Source organism: Haemaphysalis longicornis, unplaced genomic scaffold, assembly GCF_048455015.1.
Source record: "Haemaphysalis longicornis isolate Haplotype H1 unplaced genomic scaffold, Haemaphysalis longicornis Haplotype H1 scaffold_2, whole genome shotgun sequence".
NCBI classification, from domain to species: domain Eukaryota; kingdom Metazoa; phylum Arthropoda; class Arachnida; order Ixodida; family Ixodidae; genus Haemaphysalis; species Haemaphysalis longicornis.
This window is the reverse complement of record NW_027526295.1, coordinates 170,809,932-170,818,208: the sequence shown is the minus strand read 5'-3', so window position 1 is coordinate 170,818,208 and position 8,277 is coordinate 170,809,932. Positions and strand designations below refer to the sequence as shown.

General features: G+C 42.5%; 1 long non-coding RNA gene across 1 annotated transcript; it reads right to left on the bottom strand.

Moving 5' to 3' along the window:
* Window positions 1-1,954: 1,954 nt before the first annotated feature.
* LOC144169492 (uncharacterized) lies at window positions 1,955-6,725 on the bottom strand. The gene is made up of 2 exons (XR_013322460.1): window positions 6,409-6,725; window positions 1,955-3,532 (listed from the first exon to the last, which is right to left on the bottom strand). It is a non-coding gene; the product is annotated as an uncharacterized LOC144169492 (long non-coding RNA).
* Between the last annotated feature and the right edge of the window lie 1,552 nt (window positions 6,726-8,277).

The following is an 8,277-nucleotide window of genomic DNA, read 5'->3' as shown; positions in this document are numbered from 1 at the left end:
GTGCTTGGATTTTGTCGCCGCAGGAGCACCCTCTGTGAAGCACCCCAGAAGACAGGTGCCTTATAAACACCCTTTTCCGCCTAAAAGTATCCTAGGGTGCTACTTAGCACCCCAATCTGTAGGAGCATCTTCTGCAAAAGCACCCACCTAAAGGGGTACAAAACGGGTGCGTCATCCTCGGTTCACAGGTGCAGCAGGTGTGAGACCACATATTGCACAATATCACACACGATTATGGTATGAAACATTCGTGCTTTCCAAGCTCGGTTCTGTGAGACATTCCATTGAAGCTCAACATCAGCTGATAATTTCCTTGAACTTGTGTCACCGATTGTTAAAACATCAATTTAAAAAGTCAGGAGCCACATCTCAGTACAGTTATAACTTTAGAGGTAGTTGATTACCCAAAACTTCGTAAAAAACCAATTATATGTTCACTTTGCCGAACTGCAGTACACATCCTTCGAGATTCACTGCAGAGCCTAACCATGCTGTGCAGTGAAAGCAATTAGGTGTGCAACACTTCAACCACACAAAACTTCCTTGAACCTTAAAACCCTTGGCTCCTTAGTATTGCATCAAACTTCCAATCAAGGTAGCTACCTGCAATGTTTAGTGCCTTATTCTTGAGCTGAGCAGGAAGGTTCAATATCAAGGAAGACCAAATGCAAAATGTATAGTTTCCTCCGTAATGCGGCTCATAATATAGTTCCCTCCGTACTGCGGCTCATAATCTACTTATAAAAGTTGGGTACCCAAGCCATTTATTTTCGTTTGCATTATTCTTTTTGCTTTACGGAAAAATATTCATATGGTACAGCACTTGCAAGGTTTGGTGGTATTTGGAGTTTTATAAACATACCTTTAGACTAAATGACCCCACATAGCAATAACAAGAACTGCAAACATCACAGAACAATGCATACAAGTTCCCTGGTGAAGCCCATGGTTGAAATGTAATGCCATTGTTCAGAAAACATTATTTTATCATGAGGCTAGCTTGTACATGGTGCCTTGCATTATGTCCCTGCCGGTGGATGTGGGGTCATTTGTCACTGTTGCAAATGAAAAGCCAACAGCCAGGGCCCATTAGTTTTGGCTAGTATTACGAGGTGCCTCACAGTAAGCATTCTACGTCGATAGACTTTTTTAGAGTTGACTAGAACTGAAATCAGCAAAAGATTCTCTACAAAACATTCATTCTATCCGCAGCTTTAGGGTTTGCTAATTTCTATAGTTGGGTTTCTTCTGCCTTTCTTAACAACATTTTTCTTTTGATAAGAAGGTGCACAACCAAAAGCAAAAAGCTTTTCTGTAAACCTTTGGTAGCTATATAATTGTTACAAAATATTTTACTCTAAATATGGCAGCTTAAACTGAGAATATTTGCATTTAAAAACATTAAAATAAGTTTAAATTGATCATAAATTTTTAGCTGTTTTTACGCAAAACTGTACATGGGATATGAAGTGCACCACAAGGAGGGCTTTGGATTAGCTTTAGCAAATTTGGGACATTTAAGGTGCACTGAATTCTCTACACATGCGCTTTTTCACTTTCTGTATCCACCAGGAAAATGGCTGCCAATTTAGACAGCGATTCTAAATAGTAGTTGACGTGCATTTTAAAATAATCACAAACATTATAGCCACAAAATTAATTTTTACAAGTTGTAGACATTGCCCGTTACACCAGACATTGGACTACACTGTCAAGAGCTTTGACATCTACAATGACGTCTACAAAGCAGGCTTATACTGGTAGAATGTTTCATACCATAATTACTGTGTGTTCAGAGCTCACGTGTGAAGTATGGATACTGCTGCTTCAGCAAGAACCGAGGATGAGCACCCTTCCTGGTTCTGAAAAAAAATAACAGAGGAAATGCCTTAAGCAGGATTCTGAAACGGGGTTGAATTAAACAAGAATGAACAAGAAATTCTTTCAAAACATGTAAAGCAATGCAAACAAATATTTATTTCAACTTATTTCTACAAAAGACCACCTCATGAAGACTGGTGGTGGGGTATTGGCTCAAAAAAAAAAGCAGAGAGCACTTATACAAATGCTACAGGGAGCCTTCGCAGCCAACAATTGTTTGAACACACCTAAACTAATCACTGTTCAACAAACTCATAAAAAATGTTTGAATGCATAAAAAACCAGTGGTAAACACAGGAAACAGTTAAAACAGAATGACGGCACAAGTTTGTCCCGTCGTTCTCTTCTGTGTCCTGGGTTTTCCTATGGTTTTTCATCCATTCAAACATGTACCAGCTAGCCCAGTCCAACGCCTTGGTATCATAAAAATATGGATAGTCAATCCTTACACAAAGTTGAAAAAAAAGAAAGTATAAAGTAGGTGACAAAATTAAAACGACAGCAAATTGGTTGGCTTTTAATTTTAAATGATAATATAAAAAATAATGGCATGAATGAAAGTGAGCAGCACGCGAAGTACCTTGTTGCTAGCCCGACATTCCACTTTGAAGCAAAATGTCTGCTTTCAACACTACATAGGCTAAACATGCAATGAGGCATTCCTTTAGGCACACAAAATATACCATAATTGTTAAAAAAGCTACGAATTAGTTGAAAAAACCTGACCACGACAAATTGGAATTAGTGAATAGATACAGTTTCAGAAATACACAGCGACATCATATAAAAATATATGGTTCCCATACAAAGATTGATCATAACAAAAATTCAGGACATTTATCAAACTGGCATCAATGTGCAAAGCAGCTTAATGAAGGAAGACGGTCTTCACTAAAAACATGTTAATATTGGGAGCTCATGTGCTTCCCTGCAAGTTGGGTGTGTAAACCCACTGACATCTTAACTAACCCGCCTGAATCATCACTTGATAGACATTGAGGAATTTTACAAATTGGTTTATTGTAGCCAGCTGTCTAGTTTATTTCCCTATTTTTCTTGTCATTTCGTGTCTAATTCTAAATTTGGTGACTAGATAGCTTTTACTATGGTCATGCACTGGTGACAACGAATATTTGATTTTACTTTAAAAAAATTTCAGTTTTGTTTTATTGCTCACCAGCCAACGATCTGAAATATCAGAGGTGCTTAAAACGTATGTTGGCATTTCCTTCCTGCAGTGTAGTACAACTAATCATGACTTTTACCATAATTTGTTCACAAATCGTAATATGTGGAAAGTATTCAGCTTAATGAAAATGTCATTTCAGAAGCATGCACAATCAACAAGGCCTCAATGACCCTCATGACGTGGTCCACTTGTTTCTGTCACAAATAACCTGAGTGCAGACACATTCCACCGAAGACGAAGGTAACATGCCCTCTTGGGTGATGAATATTTAAAAAGCCTTACGAGTAAATTTGCTGCTGAGCACGCGAAATTGTGGCATTAAAACAAAAGATCCCTCTGCGGCATCTTTCACTTGGAGGAGCGCTTGACCACAAACTTTGAGAAGCTGGAAAATGCTCCATGAACTGCTCCAGCCAGCAGAAACGATGCAGGACACAAGTTGGTAGGCGGACCGTTGGCATCCTGCGATTGTGAAGATATTTCTGCTTAGTAGATGCTCTTCTTTTTGTACCACTGTTTATTTCACCTTTAACAAGCAGCTGAACTCCTTAACGTTCGCATAATAAAATGCTGCAATGCGGAACAGTTAGCAGGGTTACCTCAATTTTGCTTTTCTACGAATTAACACAATGTAGGTAATCTGCACACAACTACAATCAAACTACAATTTTCACCTACTTCACTGCTAACATCAGCGTTTGACTGCTCAAGCACAAATACAGGTTAGACATGTGAGCAATCTGCTAAACGTATCCCCACAAACTGAACAATCAGGCATCAGAAATCGGAAAGGAAGGAGGTGTCACGTTTAAATGGCACTTTTTTTGTTCAAAACATAAACAACACCTGGAAGCTTGAAGCGTGAGAGGGGGTCTTTCACGCTGACAACGTCAGAACATAGCTTGCTAGTGGGAACGTGCACGATGTGCACAATGTGTTTCTTGAAAATGCGTGCGAAAGTTTGATTGATGTGTAGGACGAGAATTGCAGCAAGTTTTGACACAGGCCTTGTGGACGCTTCTGCCTGCTAATGTCAATGTGGATTCTTGCTAGTCGCCCTCTTCGCTTCTTTCTGAATATAATGCTTTAGGCATTATATTCAGGACAACGACTGCATCAAAACGTGCAGCAATTACCTACGTCCCACACATCGGTGAAACTCTCGCACACATTTTCAAGACACGCAGTGCATACATTGTGCATGTGCCCACTAGCAAGTTGCGTTCTGACATTGTCAGCGTGAGAGACCCCCTCTCACGCTCCAAGCTTCCGGGTATTGTTTATTAGATTCCATGTGCTGAATGCAAATCAGTGTACATAGGCGAAACGGGCAATCTGCACAGAAGATTAATGCAGCACTGGAACGAAGTGAACAAGGGCCATGCAAAAACAAGTCCACTGGCAGAGCACCGTGAGAGGACGGGACACGTGGTCGACTGGAGCAAGACAAAATTACTGACAACTGAGTGCAATCTATCTTCTCGATTACTGCTCGAGTCCCTCATTGTTCAGACGACGCCCAACATTATCAACATAATGGATGGCAATCTGCACCATATCTATGCAAACTCATTGCGCCGCGTAATGCCCAATATATAGCTTCGTTTTCCACGACACATGCTCACCGTGAACAAGCAACAAACCGTTAAATGGCTTTCTTGACTTGGTCAGTGACCTACGTTTCATCACTGCAATAATGCTTTTACCTGCCTACACGGCATTCCGTCAAACACTGGACTACACCACATGAGCCATTGGCGTTCTTAACCTGCACCAGAGTATATAACCTTTCACTACTGCTATGAGATAGACCCATAAACGCACTTTAATATGGCCTTTATATTTAGCTCTTGGAAACATTATGTATAATTTTACCTTTAAGTTGCACCTGCTACAGCAGCTGGTACTATACCAAAAACATGAAAAAAAAACGGTGGTTTAACACGCCAAAGCTACAATTGGGATATGGGGAGCACTGTAGGGGAAGGCTTCGCATTAATTTTGACCATCTGGGTATTTTTGTGCGCATCGAAATCTCCAAACACGGGCGTCTTTACGTGTTGCCTCCATCTGAAAAGCGGCTACACCAAGCGGTATCTAACCGACATTCGCCTCCACAGCACACCACCCTAGCCACGGCAGTGGGTTAAACATATGAAATAAAGCGAGTTTTGGAGTGCAAATGAAAATATTAATCACACGTCTTATTTTCCCAATCGATGTACCTTTTGAAATCCACCATGCAATCCCCCCTCCCCTACCGGCCTACCAAAACACCTTTGTCTCAAGAGGTAATCAGGCTGTTGTTAATGAAGTTTTTACAATCCGAGACTTGCCACCGTTAAAGTCATGCACTTTGTTTTAGAGATAAGCGACATTAGCCATTTGCAGCACCAGGAGTTAATTGTGTTAAGATCAGATTGAAAGCATTGACGGTAGTAGTTGAAAGAAATTGTGTGATAAATTACAACATCATCTGCAAATAGACCTACATGGGAGGATATGCAACATGGAAGATAGACCAAGCAACCTGCCTGGGGGGACAACAAAGTGGCACGAGCAAAAGAAGTATATAGTTATTAGAAGTAAACTGCATTTGAGAAGAATGAAAATCTTTTGCTCAAGTGAGGACATTAGGGTGAAGTTTGAGAAGTAGTCTGTGGTGTGCAATGCGATTGAATGCTTTAGAAAAATCGAGAAAAACTACCGCAGTTTGTAAGCCTGTGTCAATGGATCAATGTAGATCGTGAACAAATCCTGAAAGTTGTGTTTCTCAAGTAACCCTTGTGAAAACCGTGGTGATACTCGAATGTGATATTGTGATTTTATAAATAATTAGCGACCTGAGAGTGGATGAAATGTTTCCTGACCTTGCATATGGTGCTTGTTAGGGAAATTTAATGGTGAAGTACCGTCTCCTGATTTAAAGACTGATGCTACCTCGACTATCTTCCAAACATTGAGATTAGTGCCTCTCATGAGAGACTGCGAAAAAAGCGCTGTCAGAATTCTACAAACTGTGGGATGTACTTTTCGGTATAGTATGATTATTACCAGTATGATCTGAAGTAGACCAGTTTGTATTGCAAGTTTAAAACCATTTCGAAAGATCCTAAATGTTTGCTTGGCTTGATTACATACGAATACTTGCTTCAAAGTCAGTTCAATTTCTCTTGCCCTTTATTCGTCAGCCCCAGATTCTCTTCAATATCTCTGCTAAGCAATGACACGCTCCATACGCACAGCACCGCTTCATGAAAATGTTTCAAATAATCAGAGGCCACAGCACTGCTAACAGGTATACATCATGGCAAGTTCCACAACATGCAATAACTAACCTGAAAATACATAATCGGTGGGTGCACCGATATGGCAGCAGTGCCTGGACCGATGTGTCGAGCAAATGCGCTGACTTCTGAACGGGTGGTCCAAGCGGCCAGATGATGGATGAATGACCATTCCTGGCGGCAAAGCGTACGGAGCACCAACGAAAGGCCAGGCAGTACTTGGGTACAGCAGGTGCAGTGTCGGTTGGCCAAGGGAGGCCCTGGCAAAGCCTTTGAAACTGGACTGGAAGGCAGCTGACCCAGGACAGCCAGCAGCAGCACCTGCAGGTGCATAATCTGTGAGTGTGCTGACACTTGTTGAAATACAAGAAGAGCACACACAAAGCACGAATGCTTACATCAAGTAGATTTTTAATCGTTTAAAGACAGTAACCTCCAAGGCACTAATAAGAACATTCCCGGAACACCCCAAGTGAAATTTAGGTCACAGTAAGAATGTATTTATTAGACCCGCAGGTACTGTGAGTGGGGTATGCATGATATATGCAAAGCTAGCTACTGAGCTAATTTGCATGGAACGCATGCTAGCAGCTCATCTGTATCCCTTGCTTTCAATCGGAACTGGTGTGTGATAGTTGAGGCTCCTCCATTTCAATGTCTGACTTGTATCTGCACGTTCAATTCTCCAATATAAATCGAGTTGAGTGAGTGCCTACAGCTTTCTTGTTAGTCTCTGTATGGCCTGCGGTTTTGCGAAAATGAGAACTTGCGAATCGGCTCAATTTTCTGCACTAATTTAAACAATACATATGCCTCTGATATCAAGCCCCAGACTTCCCGAGAGCTACTCTGACAGAATCGGCAGGCGCCTCGTAGGCGTTGTGAAATCTCCCCCACTACCTCGAGACTATGCTAACTCCCTGCGAGGCCACATGCGCGCATTTCACCTTCAATTTGCACGTATGTGAATTCTATACCTCTATGAACTCTCAGACGGGCGTCGTCATATTCGTGCCGGACTCGTGAAACTCGGCAACGTAAATTACTTGGTTAATCGCTCTGCATGTGCTTCACTGAAAAGTAACCGCAATTGCTGACCGCGGCGGTAGAATTTCGTTATTTTGTTCTTCCCTTAGGTCCCCCTCCATCTGAGGCAGCGCGCTCGCCCGCGTATTTTCTCTGCTCGCGTGTCTTTGCGCAGCTTGTCGACATAGGCGTGCGCGGAGTTCTCAATTTGGGGGGGCAAAGTCTTACCGCCGCGCCCCCCCCCCCCCCCCAGAGCAACTCCCGACCTCTTCTCACTGAAGGCCTTGCGGTGCGAACGCAGTGCAAAGAGGGATGGTTATAAAATTTTTATTTCAATGTGATGGAATTGCAACACACACAAAATATTTCTGAGCAGAAATTTTACTTTCATGTGTTACATCGGCAAGGCATGGTGCAAATTTGGCGCCCCCTTCAGATGATTAGGGGGGGCGGCCGCCCCCCCCCTGCCCCCCCTGTGCGCACGCCTATGCTTGTCGACACGTATTTATCGTCTTAGTTGTTGAATTGACGCTTATAAAACGCCAAAACGGGCATAATCACGCACAAAAGCCAAAAAACTGGCTGATGACGGCTGGTTTTAGATATGGACCGGCAACCGGCCCGCTGTTTAAAAAACCGGTCGGGCCGGTCCAAAACCAGGAAGGTGGCAACCCTACGGCAGCGACGAGCGAAAATGATTTTACACGACCGCCCCTGTCGGCCTGCGCAAAAAAGGAAGATAGAACCCCTGCATACACGCCCTCGAAGAAAGCTGTACAGCCGATTCAGTTTGTTGTGGACGAAGAGCAACCGAGGCTGCAGCCACAAACGATTGCGCTTGCCGTGGTATGAGCCAAAGCATATCTTCACATAGTTATGTTATCGTCCGTCTGA